The 15882-nt window shown below is 30.7% G+C and overlaps 1 protein-coding gene across 14 annotated transcripts in view; it reads right to left on the reverse strand.

Annotated features, from left to right (window-relative positions):
- The window catches only part of LOC147387433 (disease resistance RPP13-like protein 4), a 94001-nt gene that overhangs the window by 36592 nt on the left and 41527 nt on the right, over nt 1-15882 (reverse strand). The window contains exons 1-4 of one of the 14 annotated variants that reach the window (XR_015171537.1): nt 11870-12173; nt 11621-11665; nt 7004-7048; nt 14-181 (exon numbers count right to left, since the gene is read on the reverse strand). The exons of 2 other annotated variants lie outside the window; for them this stretch is intronic. The gene's annotated coding sequence lies outside the window, so the exon portion shown is untranslated. Of the gene's footprint in view, nt 1-13; nt 182-7003; nt 7049-11620; nt 11666-11861; nt 12178-15882 lie in introns of those variants that run through there. 11 more of the 14 variants (XR_015171536.1, XR_015171535.1, XR_015171534.1 and 8 more) reach the window with 11 other exon arrangements.

Consider the following 15882-nt stretch of genomic DNA (forward strand, 5'->3'; position numbering starts at 1 on the left):
ATTTTTTATCCACACTTTATCTGCATCTTTGAGGAAGCTTTGCATGTAAGGGAGTTCCGTTTTCATTTTCTTAAACTGGTTGTGAAATTCAAGCACGTCACACCCTTCACTTAAGAGACTGTCGATCAAGTTTTCTAATAAACAGTGACAACTGCATCCACCATATTTTCCTGTGCGATTTCTCGAATAACACAACAATAGAATTGTAAAATTTTTGTTATCGTCCTTTAATAAATTAAGCCATGCATCCACACAAGATTGCATTAAGAAAAGTTATATAAGTCCTATCATGGATATGGTGCATAGAGTTACATATCTTCAAGATTTGGATTAGGATCAAGTAGACAGATTAGACACCAATAGGACTAACATAATCGCATCAAGAATTTTAGTAAAGTTCAAATTTCAACAGTTAATAAACCAATTGATTAGGAATTAAGAACCTATATAGTCTTAAAAGGAGAGCATGGTTAGAGTTGGTGGAGATGAAGAATGAAATATGGTGTGAGGGCTTCCCAGGGATGAGGAGCAACATTGTTTAGAAATTCAGCTCAAGGCCAAGATGACTTAAGGCTGCCTATCTTGGCCTTGGAAACCAAGCAAGGAATTCATTGTGAGTCACCCATGAGACCATACAAGTGTCCAATATTAATGCAACTTACCGTATAACATTTATGACCACATGGAGAAGTTTAGGACATAAAATGGGCCGAACATAACTTAATATACCATGACCCAACTCTGGGGATGGATACGAATCCACCTCCAGATTCGCCACGACCCAAATATATATTGTTATGAAAACTATATTTTTAAGTTTTTCTAAATATTATTTTCTACATCGATTTCATATAAAATTTAAGAGTATAATGGTAAAATAGAATATTATTTTAAATTGGTGTGGCAAGGGCACATAACCATAGATCGTTTTCATTAGGATACACAAGAAAAATATGTGCAGTTCTATGCCCTTGCCACATCATCCACGTACCAAGACCGTGTGCATACATCATTATTCTTAAAAAAATGCCAAATGTTCAAGAATTATCTGACGTGAGTTGGATTTGGGTATGGTTTTAGTTAGTATGACCCAAAACGGATTTGATAGGATCCAAATCAATATAAGTGTTTAGTGTATTTATTGCAAAAATGTGAATTATTGTAGGTTGCTAACATCCCATGTGGTCTTGGATATTAATATTCCCCAATATAATTTTTCAATAGAAATTAGATTTTTTTTTAAATATTTTTTTATATAAAAAATCTCATCTATTTACGATAGTGTGAGATTTTGGTTGAACAGGTTTAGAAAAAAAAATGTCTTGTAGAGTGAAACCCTTTCCTTACTAACATAGTAAGATTTTGAGCTTACAAAGGGTTGTTTTGCTCAAATGGATTATCACATCGGAAATCCAACACCACAGCCCTATAAGTTTCTTCGAAAATCTCATATCAAAAAAAAAAAAAAAAACTAATTTCGTTTGAACTAGATCCAAGGTTTTGAAAATGAACGACTACCAAACTTTCATATAACTCCCCAAACTTAAAAATGAAATTCAATGGTGAAAAATAACATTTTTTAAAGATTTGTTTTTCATTATACATAGAATTTCATCCTGTATAACTTGAAGCTATCATATCATGCTTTGGATGCCAAGAAGTGCGCCCAAGGACCAAGGGTGAAATCCTTACTAACTTAGTAAGGCTAGGCATACTCTTAGTGAAAACATTTGGAAGAGAAAACAAATAATATTTTTGAGAAAATTAAAAATGATAAGTTTTGGATTGAAAAATCTAGGATTTTATGTCAATGATTAGTTCTAGATAGAAAATCATGAATTGAAGATGAAGTTTGAGTAGATGTACCATGGAGATTGGATAAATTGAAGATGATTCGTTATTGGAAGAAAAATCTAGATTTTAGACTAGAGGTTGAAGATAAGAGCATTTGAGTCTTTCCCCTCAGTCTATTTTGAAGACAAAGGTCAAGGGATGCATGTCATCAATTTCAAAACATAGTTGGGTATCTCTAATATCCAGCATAATGTAAGGGGGCATATCTAAATCACCTAATTATCTAAAGGATTATGTAATTTTAAAAAGCTCTTGTGGGGGCAAGTACCTCATTGGCCCGACTGTAAATCTGCCCCACTCTCATAACCACGTTAGTTAATTTGATGAAATTAAAAATATATATACCGTTTAAACTTAATAAGATAAGGTTTTGATACAAATTCAAGATGACTCTAAATTAATATTTAAAATGATAAAAACATTATTGTAATATATTAAATGATAAACTATGAAATAAATTACATTAATCATATGTAAATTCTCATTTTTTTTTAATATGTGTTCTTGTATGCCATCTACTAGTAAAACAATCCTAATCCTCCGAAAAACCTAATTTTTGATGAACATGAAAACTACATAAGGTTCTAGATCTATATTCTTTTATTGACTAACATGAAGGTCAACGGATCAACAAGGCAACTCTTTTTATTTTTTTCAAATTGAAACAAAGTATATTCTATGTGGCTCGAGTGAACTATATTATAGTTTTTGGGTATTTATCATATCATGATTGATAACTCAGGCTTAGATATTATTGAGCATAAACTTAGTGGGTCCAACTTATGGTTTATTGATTCGAAGAGTATGATCAATCCAATTGTTTTTAGGGGAAAAAAAAAAAAGAAATTGAAATATATTGATTAATCAATTTCGCCACTACATATCTTCAAGATTCGGATTAGGATCGAGTAGACAGATTAGATACCATTGATATTAAACGTGACCAAAGGAACATACGTGCAATTGCAGGAGGATAATATAGATTGGTGCTATATAGTAAATGAGGATGATACTAAACCTTATTAAAACTTAAGGATAATTATATAACTTCCTAATTCCTCTATTTAGTATAATCTTACGAGAGATGATTACTTTCTTTAAGTCTTTACTAAATGGGCTTGATCATTAGTCATGGCCTACAATGACTAGTGATCTCTAAGGTAAAAACTTCATTGTCTGGTTGGATCATCTAACAAGTGTTGGGCACAGTGGTTTGGACATTAATATTCCCCAATATATTTTTCAATAGAAACTACATGTTTTTTTTTTTTAAATAAATATTTTTTTTAATAAAAACTCTCATCTATTTATTTGGGAGAGAGAGATTTTTGTTGACTGGGTTTACAAAAAAAATGTCTTGACACCTATTTGTTAAAGTGAAACCCTTTCCTTACTAGCATGGTAAGATTTTGAGCCTTACTAAGAGTCCTTTTTCTCAAACGGATTACCGCATCAGAAATCCAACACCACAACACTCTTAAGTTTCATCGAAAAACTCAAATAATAAAAATAAAATAAAATAAAATAAAATAAAATAAAATCTTTCGAACTAGATCCACGGTTTTGAAAATGGATGGCTACCGAACTTCCACATAACTCCCAAACTTAAAAAATGAAATTCTACTGTGAAAAATGCATTTTTTCTGATTTTTTTTTTTAATTCATAGAATTTAGTCTTCTACAACCCTGAAGCATTGGATCATGTTTTTGGATGCGTATAAAAAAGTGAGCCCAAGGAGCCGTAGTAAGGGTGAAATCCTTACTAACATAGTAGACTAGACAGAGCCTTGGTAAAAACATTTCATGAATGTCTAGGTAGTGTTAATTTTTAAATCTTTTTTTTTTCTTTTTTTAGTTGATTTGTCGAATCAATTGGCGGGAGGAGTAACCAATCTTCGATGAACTCCTAGAGACCATAATTAGAATATAAGTATGATGCATAGTAATATTTTGTTCATTCATACAACACATTATCATAGTAGTGCTAGTGCATAACCTCCTCAATCATATTGATACGATATATCAATGTACGACACATTATAATGCATCATACTAATATTCGACCACTAGAACCTCTAAGAGAAAGAGTAGTAGAGGTTTATTGAAATCAAAATTTTCTTCCAAAAGTTGGTTTAACAGTATATTTAAACTTAATAATTATTATTATCTTTTTATAACAATGAATAAAATTGCAAACCCATGAATCTGATTAGGGGAGGAGCAAGGATTTTCTTGTAGGGGGGCAAACTATAGTTTCTGATATGGTCGAAGAGTTTGAAAAAGGTGTTCAACTCATTTCTCTTTAGTTTATGAGAGAAGACCTAAGTCAAGGGGAAATGTCATCCGTTTGAAAGTATGTATAAGGTTCTCAAATACTGACTAGAACGCCTAAATGCCTCTATAACCTTGATCTTTTCTAGTAGATTAATGCAAAATGACCTCAATACCCTCATATTAAATTCAAAATAAAAAATTATTTGATTTATGTTTCCAAAACTGGTCATCTTAAACATCTAGGGTAATTTTTTTTTTGTCCTACTCTTGAACCATAGTACTAATCTACTTCAACCTTCAAACCTAAAGAACAATATGGGATTTTTAAAGTAAAATATCATTTTTCTTTTAAAGAAAATTATAGAATTTTATACAAATGGATTAAGATGAGGTTCAAAATATTTTACCCTAATCTTGAAACAAAGGACTAATCTACTTTAACCTTCAAAACTAATATATATAGGATTTTTGAAGTCGAAGATGAGCTATTTGAAAAAAAAATCTAGGATTAGGCGAGGTTCAAAATGTTGTATTAAGATAAGGTTAAATAGATTAAAATTAAATTTCTATAGATTTGAAAACTTCTTAGCGAATTCAAGACCACCACAATCAGAGATTAAGGATTTAGGTATGAGGGGGCTAACAAGGTCAAAAATGGGTATGTCATCCATTAGAAAATGCAGGGGGTATCTTAATTATTAAAATAAAAGAGGGGTTCTAATTAATTGAAAATTTTGAGTCATGGTGAGGCAAAATTTCAAATGTGGGGGCAAACTTAAATATTTAAAATTTATATCAAGGATCATGTAATTTTAAAAAATTCTTGTGGGGGCTAAATAACCCATTGCCCCCACTGTAAATCTGCCCAAGTATAATAATAACATTAGTTAATTTGTGGAATTTGAAATATATATATATATATATATATATAAATGGGAGAGGTTCGACAGCCCTAAAATTTGCCAAGTTTGGTGCCAAACATTTTTTGTAAATCACTTTTGATGGGGTTAGAAGTTTTGGAATAGGCTAATTTTTTATGAGAATGATCTCTACGGTGAAGATATCATCCTCACAAAAAATCAGCTCATTTTAAAACTTCTAACCCTAGTTTACAAGTTGAAGAATTGTGGACCGTACAATTTTTGTAAATCACTTTTGATGGGGTTAGAAGGTTTGGAATAGGCTGATTTTTGGTGAGGATGATCTCCTCATCATAGAGATCATCTTATATATATATATATATATATATATATATATATATATATATATATATATATATATATATAGGGTCCCGTTCAACACCCTCAGTTTTACCACACACTTTAACAAACGTGTTTTGTCTTACATGGGTTAGAAGTTTTGGAATGGGCTGATTTTTGGTGAGGATGATCTCTATGGTGAGGAGATCATCCTCACCAAAAATCAGCTCATTCCAAAACTTCTAACCCTATCAAAAATGGTTTACAAAAAATGGACGGTCCACGATTTTTCAACGTGTAAACATGGGGCTAAACATTTCGGAATGGGCTGATTTTTTGGGAGGATGATCTTCTAATCATAGAGATCATCCTCACCAAAAATCAGCCCATTCCAAAACTTCTAACCCATATAGGACAAAAAACGTTTGTTAAAGTGTGTGGTAAAACTTAGGGTGCTGAACATTTCCCATATATATATATATATATATATATGGGGACGGTTTAGCAGCCCTAAAGTTTGCCAAGTTTGGTGCCAAACATTTTTCAAAATGTGGGTTAGAAGCTTTGGAATGAGCTGATTTTTTGTGAAGATGATCTCTATGATGAGGAGATCATCCTCACCAAAAATCAGCCAATTCCAAAACTTCTAACCCCATCAAAAGTGATTTACAAAAATTGGACGGTTCACGATTCTTCAACTTGTAAACTAGGGTTAGAAGTTTCAAAATGAGCTGATTTTTTGTGAGGATGATCTCTTCATCGTAGAGATCATTCTCACAAAAAATCAGCCTATTCCAACACTTTTAACCCCATCAAAAGTGATTTACAAAAAATGTTTGACACCAAACTTGGCAAGCTTTAGGGCTGCCGAACCGCTCCCTATATATATATATCCTTTCTAATCTTTAATGAGATAAAGGTTTGATGCAATTTTGAAATTACTCTAAATTAATATTTTAAATGACAAAAACATTCTTGTAATATATTAAATGATAAACTATGATATAAATTAGATTAATAGTATATAAATCCTCATTTTTGTAATACATGTGTGTTTGCTTATGCCACCTACTAGTAATCTATCATATTTGAAATATTTAAATAAAATTAAAATCCTAATCCTCAGAATAAACCTAATTTTTTATGCATATGAAAACTAAAATTGAAACGAAATATATTCAATGTGGCTCAAGTGAGCTATATTGTAGTTTTTGGGTAGTTTGGCATATTATCTGGGTTTTATTCGTATCATATAACATCTACACCTCTTTATGTTTCGTAATGATGGAGTTTGGGGATTCTACATTTGAGATTTGTCAACCCTATCAATTACAAATGATTTATCATATGTGATTAATAACACATGCTTAGAGATTATTGGGCATAAACTTAAGGGTGATTTAGACGTGCCCCCCTATGTTTTACTAAATATTAGAGATACCTCCTTATAGTTAGAAAATGGTGACATGCATCCCTTGACCTTAGTTTTCTACATAGACTAAAGGAAAAATATTTGAACACACTCATCTTCAAGCTCTAATAAAAAAATCCATATTTTTCTTCTAAAAATCAATCATCTTCGTCCTTATTGGATAAAAAATTTAACCCTCATCAACTATCTTAAGTCAATAAGGAAATCAATGAAAAAAATGAAGAAAAATCATATAATCACTTACTAGTCTTTGGATGGTTTATATCTTCTAACTTTTGAGATTGACAACCTGCACCAACCCCACTAAAATATTTATTTCTTAACCATTACATGGAAATATCTCTCTCAAACAATTAAAAAAATTAAGTAACAATTGAAATATTTTTAAGGAAGAAATTAAAAAACTCAGAGGACAGAAATAATGGGGAAGCAAAATATTTAGAAAGCAAACAAACTCAACAATGAGGGGTTCATTGTGTATTCGTAGGATCTTGATATAGAGATAGTTAATTGAAGTAACAGAAATGCCCTTTGTGTAATGGTTCCCTTCAAACCTTGCTTACATGATTACATATATATATTAATTTTAAAGGATATATATATTTTTTTAAAATTTGGGATACAGCTGTTTAAATTGACTTAAAACCGTATATATATTTTTTTAAAAATTTGGGATACAGCTGTCTAACTTGACTTAAGGAATCTAACTAGCTTTACTAAATTAGTGAATGTCAAGACCACGTTAACAACCTTGCTTACAACCTTGCTTACATGATTACATGATTAAAGAGAAGTAACAGAAAAATTTTTAAAATTTGGGATACAGCTGTCTAAATTAATTTTAAAGAATATATATATTTTTAAAAAATTTGGGATACAGCTGTTTAAATTGACTTAAAACCCTATATATATATTTTTTTAAATTTGGGATACAGCTGTCTAACTTGACTTAAGGAATCTAACTAGCTTTACTAAATTAGTGAATGTCAAGACCACGTTAACAGTGGATGAAGCTTAGGGTATGTTTGATTGCACATGGAAAATAGGGTGGAAAATCAATTTCCATGAAAAATGACATTTTTCAAGTGTTTGATTGCACATGGAAATGGAAATCATTTTCCACCCCATTCAAAAAGTCCACTAAATCATGGATTTCACTTTCCCACCTATATAGGTGGGAAAATGAAATCCACCCATATTTTCCATCCTCAATTCTTCCCTATCACCACTACTATCATCATCACCACCACCACCACTATTACACTAACCTCGTCGTCGTCTTCATCGTCGTCGCCGTCATCGTCATCGTCGCCGTCAGCTCCGTCTCTGACCACCTTCTCTCTCTCTCTCTCTCTCTCTCTCTCTCTCTTCTTCTTCTTCTCCTTCTTCTCCATCCCTCACCTCTTCTGCCACCACCACCACCACCACGTTTTTCCCCTATCTTCCTCACTTACCTCCGTTGTCGCCGCCGCTACCGTCGCCGTCGTCGCCACCGCCACCTTCGCCTTCGCCGTCACCGTTGCCACATCCTCCCCTTTCCTCTTCCTTGTCATCTTCTTCTTCCTCTCCCTCTCCTCTCATTTTCTTCCTCCTTCTCCTTTTCTTTTTTTTTTCATATTTTTTCCATGATTTTATCCAAGTGAAATTAAACAATGGAATTTGATTTTCCAACCCTACCTATTTTCCACTACTAATTTTCCATGGATTTCAAATTCCATGGAAAGTGACTTTCCATGCAATCAAACATACCCTTAGTAAATTCTCTTTTCCTCACTGACTTAGTAAGGTTGGTCGGACTTGTCTTTTGTGAGCTGTCTCAATCATTAATGAGAGATTTATCCAGCAGATCTATCTCTTATAATTTTATCACAAAAACCCCCTTACTAATCAGACTATCATGACTAATCTTTTAAGATTTCAAATCTTACAAAGGGTTAGTGGGTCCACATGAACTATCAAATCCGCCCCTGATCAAAATGGGTAATCAAGCATTATATCCTTATAAATTTCATGAAAAAAATAAAAAATAAATATTTTTTAAACTTCATCGAAATTACTAAAAATGGATGACTATCAAACTCTCAAATTTAAAATTTAAAATATAATGATAAATATTAATCTTTTTTTTAAATTTTATTTTCAAAATTTTTAAAAAAAATTTCTCTATGACTTATAAAATTCAAAAAAATATAAAATAAATACTTTTTGAATTTGATCGAAATTGTTGAAAATAAATGACTACCAAACTCCCAAATTAAAAATTAAAAATGTAACGATGAATATTAATCAATTTTTCAAATTTGATTTTCAAAACTTTTGAAAATTTTTCCTCTACCACCCTATGGAATCCGATCATATTTTTGGATGCCACAACTGATGTGGGTAAATCCAATCTAAGATTTGTTTAGCAACAAATTAACACTCAATTTTAAATTTTTTCAAATTAAGTTTTTTTTTATTTGGAGTTGTGACGACTCCAAAAGAGACTTTTCTAATTAAAAATGCAATAGTTAGACTGTTGCTATGAATTAATAAGGGCAACTCACACCATAGCCAATTTTTTTTGTTTTATATGGGTTAAAAGTTTTTGGAATGAGCAAATTTTTTGTGAGGATGGTCTATATGGTCTAGAGATCATCCTCACCAAAAATCAGTCCATTTTGAAATTTCTAAGTCGTCAAAAATAATTTTCAAAAAAAAAAAAAAAGATGATTTACTGTTCTTAAACTTGTTTTGATAGGATTAAAAGTTTCAGGATGTACTAATTTTTTGTGAGGATGATCTCCTCATTGTAGAGATCATCCTCATAAAAAATCAACTTATTCCAAAACTTTTAACCCATATAAGACAAAATAATTTAGCCATGGTGTGGGTTTATTAATTTATAGAGTGCTTATATACTAATGAGGAGATCATCCTCACCAAAAATTAATTCATTCTAAAATTTTTAACCCATATAAAACAAAATAATTTAGCTGTGGTGTGGGTTTATTAATTTGTGAGGTGTTTATATACTTACTCATGGGATATAAGAGGTAATATCTTTTTAAGAATAAGGGCATACTTGTTCATGCTCAAAAAAACGAAAGGCATACTTGTCCGTATCAAAAAAAGCGAAGTGCTTACCGTTTCAACACTTTTTTTCAACATCAAAATAGTGCTGAATTTTTTTCGATTATTTTCAGCAATAAGCGCTGAAAATATATAGTAAACAAACGCGTTATTTTGACAAAAAGTGCTAAATTTAATTTTTTTCAACAATAAGCGCTTAAAAATAGCGCAAACAAACACTGCCTAACTCTAAGTCTAAGCCTTTTTCTAGAGAAAGGAGTAGAGACACAAAGAAACTCAAGTAAGGAAGAGTTTTGGAAAAATTGAGACTAAGAAAAAGGAGAAACTAAGTGATAAAAGGTATTTCATTGTATCGATTTATCCCATTTTCTTTATAGTGAAATCAAGCTTCAACGCTCATACCTCCGTGGAGCAAATGTGGAGACAAACTCAAAATATATCAAAATTATTTAGGGTGATTTTGACATGCCCTCCTATGTTTTGTTAAATATTAGAGATACCCTCCCCCTATGATTTGAAAACTTTGTCGTGCATTCCTTGACATCAATTTTTGTACATAAACCAAGTGGAAAAGACTTAAACTCCCTTATATTCAACCTATAATATTAAAAATTCCAGATTTTTCTTCTAAAAAACAACTATTTTCAACCTCATTGGATAAAATTTTTTACCTTCATCAACTATCTTAAGATTTTATCTACTTCAGCCTTCAAATCTCAAGGAAGATAAAAGTTTTTAGGAAGTATAGAATGATGAAATTTTGAACAATAAAATCTAGAATTTTCTACAAAGGAAGGTAGAAAATGATGGACTAAAATAAGGATAAATAGATTAAAGTTACCCTAGAAGTTGAGGAGCTTGAAGATGACTTGATTTGGAAAGAAAAAACAAATAATATTTTTGAAAAAATTGAAAAGGATGAGATTTTGAGTAGAAAAATCTAGGGTATTACGTAAATGATTAGTTCTACGTAGAAAATGATGAATTGAAGATGATGTTTGAGTAAATATACATTGATGATTGGAGAAAATAAAGATGATTGGTTATAAGAAGAAAAATCTAGATTTTTTACTAGAGGTTGAAGATAAGGGCATTTGAATCTTTCCCCTCAGTCTATTTAGAAGATTAAGATCAAGGGATGCATGTCATCAATTTCAAAACATAAGGGAGTATCTCTAATTATGATTTATTAATTCTAGAAATGCGCTCATTCCAATTGATTTTAGTGAAAAAAAAAAATGAAATTATGATATGTTGATGGATCAATTTCTCCTCCACATAAAATTAAAAAAAAAAAAAAAATCCAAAAAGAATAAAGAAAATAAGAGGAAAAAAAAAATAAAACAAATATCCTACTAAATTGCATACAAGATGATTGGTTATAAGAAGAAAAATCTAGATTTTTTACTAGAGGTTGAAGATAAGGGCATTTGAATCTTTCCCCTCAGTCTATTTAGAAGATTAAGATCAAGGGATGCATCTCATCAATTTCAAAACATAAGGGAGTATCTCTAATTATGATTTATTAATTCTAGAAATGCGCTCATTCCAATTGATTTTAGTGAAAAAAAAATTGAAATTATGATATGTTGATGGATCAATTTCTCCTCCACATAAAATTAAAAAAAAAAAAAAATCCAAAAAGAATAAAGAAAATAAGAGGAAAAAAAAAAATAAAACAAATATCCTACTAAATTGCATACATGCCTGCACATATATATTAATTAAAATAAGGAATTGACAGAAGAAGAAAAATCATATAAACATAAAGGAAAATATAATCACTTACAAGAATTTGGATAGCTTATATCTTCTAACTTTTGGGATTAGCTACCTGCACCAACCCAACTAAAATATTTATTTCTTACAATTAAATGGAAATGTCTCTCTCAAACAATTGAAAAAAAATTAAGTAACAATTGAAATGTTTTTAATGAAGAAATTAAAGAACTGAGAGGACAGAAAAATTGGGGAAGCAAAATATTTAGAAAGCAAATAAACTCAACAATTATGGGTACATCTACACTCACACGATCACCTCTGAATTTCATCAACGTCGAGAGAGTTTGTATGAGCTTCAATGCAAAAATATCTTCATTCGTGCCGTCCGTACGACCTTCAATGGAATCGTTCGACTAGATTTTGATTCAAGTGAGATCCAAAGATGCCATCGATCCAAAATCTAATCAGTTTTTTCGAGTTCAGGTTAGATTTCTTCAAGTTTGGAGAATGTATATTTTTTAAAAATTTGGGATACAGCTTATCTCAATTGGCTTAAGGCCATAATCTCAGTGCTTGTCACAAGCATTAAGACTGCAGCTCTCAATTGAAGACTTTAGTAAAGCTCTCAATTGGGGGTACAATGATTGGGCAGGAGAAAGTTTCGGTGAAAACAATGATTTTTTAAAATATGAGTTAGAGATTTTGGATTGAGCTGATTTTTTTGCAATGATGGCCATTGTGATGAGAAGATCATCCTCACAAAAAATCAGCTCAATCAGAAACTTCTAAATCCATCAAAAGTGATTTACAAATTATTGACAAAAATTAATAAAAAAATCGACGATCCACATTCTAAATCACTTTTAATGGTGTTAGAAATTTCAGATTGGACTGAATTTTTTTTCGGATAATCTTCCCATCATAGAGATCATCCTCGCAAAAAATCAGCTCAATCCGAAATTTCTAACCCATATTTTAAAAATTTATTGATGTTATATTGTTTTTACATATGTTTTCTCATATGTCCCTTGAACCTGACCCTAAAATAAATAATTATTTCAAGTGTACACAAGTTAAAAAGAAATAAGTTTTTTATATATTAAATAAAAAATAATAATGAAAAGCATGTCTAAAACAAAAATAATCCATTTTTTGAAAATTCAGGATTAAACCACAATTAACGTGTTTTGTAATGAGGATGGTTTCTTTAAAGTTTCGAGTGTCCTCACTGCTTTAAAGTCGGACTCATTGAATGAAATCAGATTATTTAATATGTATTGTTGTCAAATCATCCCCTATATGCATTATTGTTCAGTTTGGCTCTAGGACACCCTTGAATCGAGAATTGAACCGAATCAATCAATTTTTTTTAACTTTTTATCGTGAATCGAATAGATTATCTAAGAAACAGAACCAAACCAATCCTAATTGAGTAAACGCCCAAGAGATTCTGGATTTCCTTTGCACCACTCAAAAGTGGTAATAGTGTAGTTTACACAACTGATACTTCAACATTGAATGGGTCAGTCATGCTAGGACATGGACCTTAAACTGGTCTTATTACAGGCTCTATAATGGACTTGATGATATCGGGATTCTTTCCTTTATTAGATTAGAGTCCAATAATGTTTTTTTTATTTTTTTTTTTAAATTTGTGATACAGCTGTCTAAATTGACCTTAAAGTATATATATATGGTTTCGTTCAACAACAAACGTTTTGACAAACATTTTTCAAAACATGGGTTAGAGGTTTTGGAATGGGCTGATTTTTGGTGAGGATGTTCTCTACGGTGAGGAGATCATCCTCATCAAAAATCAGCCTATTCCAAAACTACTAGCCCCAGTTTACAAGTTGAAAAATTGTGGACCGTCCATTTTTTGTAAACCATTTTTGATGGATTTAGAAGTTTTGGAATGAGCTGATTTTTGGTGATGATTATCTCCTCACCGTAGAGATCATCCTCACCAAAATCAACCCATTCCAAAACCTCTAACCCATGTTTTGAAAAATGTTTTGCCAAAATATTTGTGAAAATGTTTGTTACTGAACATTTCCCTATATATATATATATAGGGTCCCGTTCAGCAACAAACATTTTGGCAAAATATTTTTCAAAACATGGGTTAGAGGTTTTGGAATGGGCTGATTTTTGGTGAGGATGATCTCTATGGTGAGGAGATCATCTTCACCAAAAATCAGCCCATTCCAAAACTTTTAACCCTAGTTTATAAGTTAAAAAATCGTAGACCGTCAATTTTTTGTAAATCATTTTTGATGGGGTTAGAAGTTTTGGAATGGGCTGATTTTTGAGGATGATCTCCTCACCGTACCTCACCAAAAATCAACCTCACCAAAAATCCTCTAACCCATGTTTTGAAAAATGTTTTGCCAAAATATTTGTCAAAATGTTTGTCGCTGAACATTTCCCATATATATATTTCTAAATTTGGGATACAGCTGTTTAAATTGACTTAAAACCCTACATATATATTTTTCTGTGAGCTGTCTCAATTATCAATGAGAGATTTATCCAGCAGATCTATCTCTTATAATTTTATTAAAAAAATTCCCTTACTAAATTAGTTGACAAACCTTACTTTATGAATTTAACTATCATGACTAATCTTTTAAGATTTCAAGTCTTATAAAAGGTTAGTGGTTCACATGGATTATCAAAATGGGCAATCAAACATCACATCCTTCTAAATTTCATAAAAGAAAATAAGAAAAACAAATTATTTTTGAGCTTAATCGAAATTGTTGATAATGGATGACTATCAAACTCCCAAATTTAAAATAAAAAATATAACAACGAATATTAATTATTTTTTCAAAATTCTTAAAAAAATTTCCTCTATGACTTATAAAATCTAAAAAAATAAAAAAACCCATACTTCTTTAGCTTAATCAAAACTATTGAAAATGAATGACTACCAAATTCTCAAATTTAAAATAAAAAATATAACGGTGAATATTAATCTTTATTTCAAATTTTATTTCCAAAATTTTTAGAAAATTTTCCTCTACCACCCAATGGAATGTGATTATATTTTTGGCGTTGTGGCAACTTCAATTAAAAATGCAATACTTAGACTCCTGCTTTATTAATTTGTTGATGCTGCTGTCTACTAAATTGAAGACTTAGAAAAGCTGTATTTTGTGAGAGTCGTTTTTGGCTTGTAGAATTTTTGCTCGCAGACTACTAAGTGCTTCTCACAAACATAAAAGAGTATTTTTTAATTAAGAAGGGTACTTTTGTAAATTAAACATGCCATTCAATACACGTGGTAGATGTGGCTGGTGAAGACTTTAGTAAAGATGTCTTAATTGAATCATAGTAAATTAGTGAATCGCAAGGCCATAATCTCAGTGCTTGTCACAAATTTGTGGATACAGCTCTCAATTGAAGACTTTAGTGTTTATTAATTTGTTGGTACAGCTGTCTTAATTGAATCATAGTCACAAAGTTGGAGATTAGGAATTATTGGGCAAGAGAAAGTTTCGGCAAAAATGCATAAAGTAAGGAAAATACCGGATAAAATAAATAATTATTTTAAGAGAACAAAAGTTAAAAAAAAAAATTAATTTTTTATATATTAAATAAAAAATAATAATGAAAAAATGTCTAAAATAAAAATAATCCACGATTTTTTGAAAATTCAGGATTAAATCACAATTAATGTGTTTTTGTAATGAGGATGGTTTCTTGGAAGTTTGGAAGTGACCTAACTGCTTTAAAGTCAGATTCATTGGATGAAATCAGATTATTTAATATGTATATTGTCCAATCATCCCCTATATTGTCCAATTATTGTTGGGTTTGACTTTAGGACACCTTTGAATCAAGAATTGAACCGAATCAATCGATTTTTTAAAATTTTTACTCTAAATCGAATAGAGTATCTATGAAACGTAATCGAACCAATCCTAAATGCTTCTATTTGATTCGATTCTCAGTTTGGCCTGATCCAATGTGCACTCCTATGAATTACATATGCCATGACACCAATTAGTGAAAGTGAAATCTTTTCCTTACTAATATAGTAAGATTTTGAGTCATACTCAAGGTCGTTTTGCTCAAATAACCACATCAAAAATCCAACATCACGTCACTAATTTAATATAAAAAATTAGATAAAAAATAATAATAATTTCTATTGGAACTAGATCTGAGGTTTTGAAAATGAATGGTTATCGAACTTCAACATAACTCCCAAACTTAAAAATGAAATTCAAAGGTATATATATATATATATATATATATATATATATATATATATATATATATATAGGATCACGTTCAATGGCCAACTTTTTGGCAAGACAT

Source organism: Akebia trifoliata, chromosome 13, assembly GCF_017979445.1.
Source record: "Akebia trifoliata isolate Shusen 1 chromosome 13, ASM1797944v1, whole genome shotgun sequence".
NCBI lineage: Eukaryota > Viridiplantae > Streptophyta > Magnoliopsida > Ranunculales > Lardizabalaceae > Akebia > Akebia trifoliata.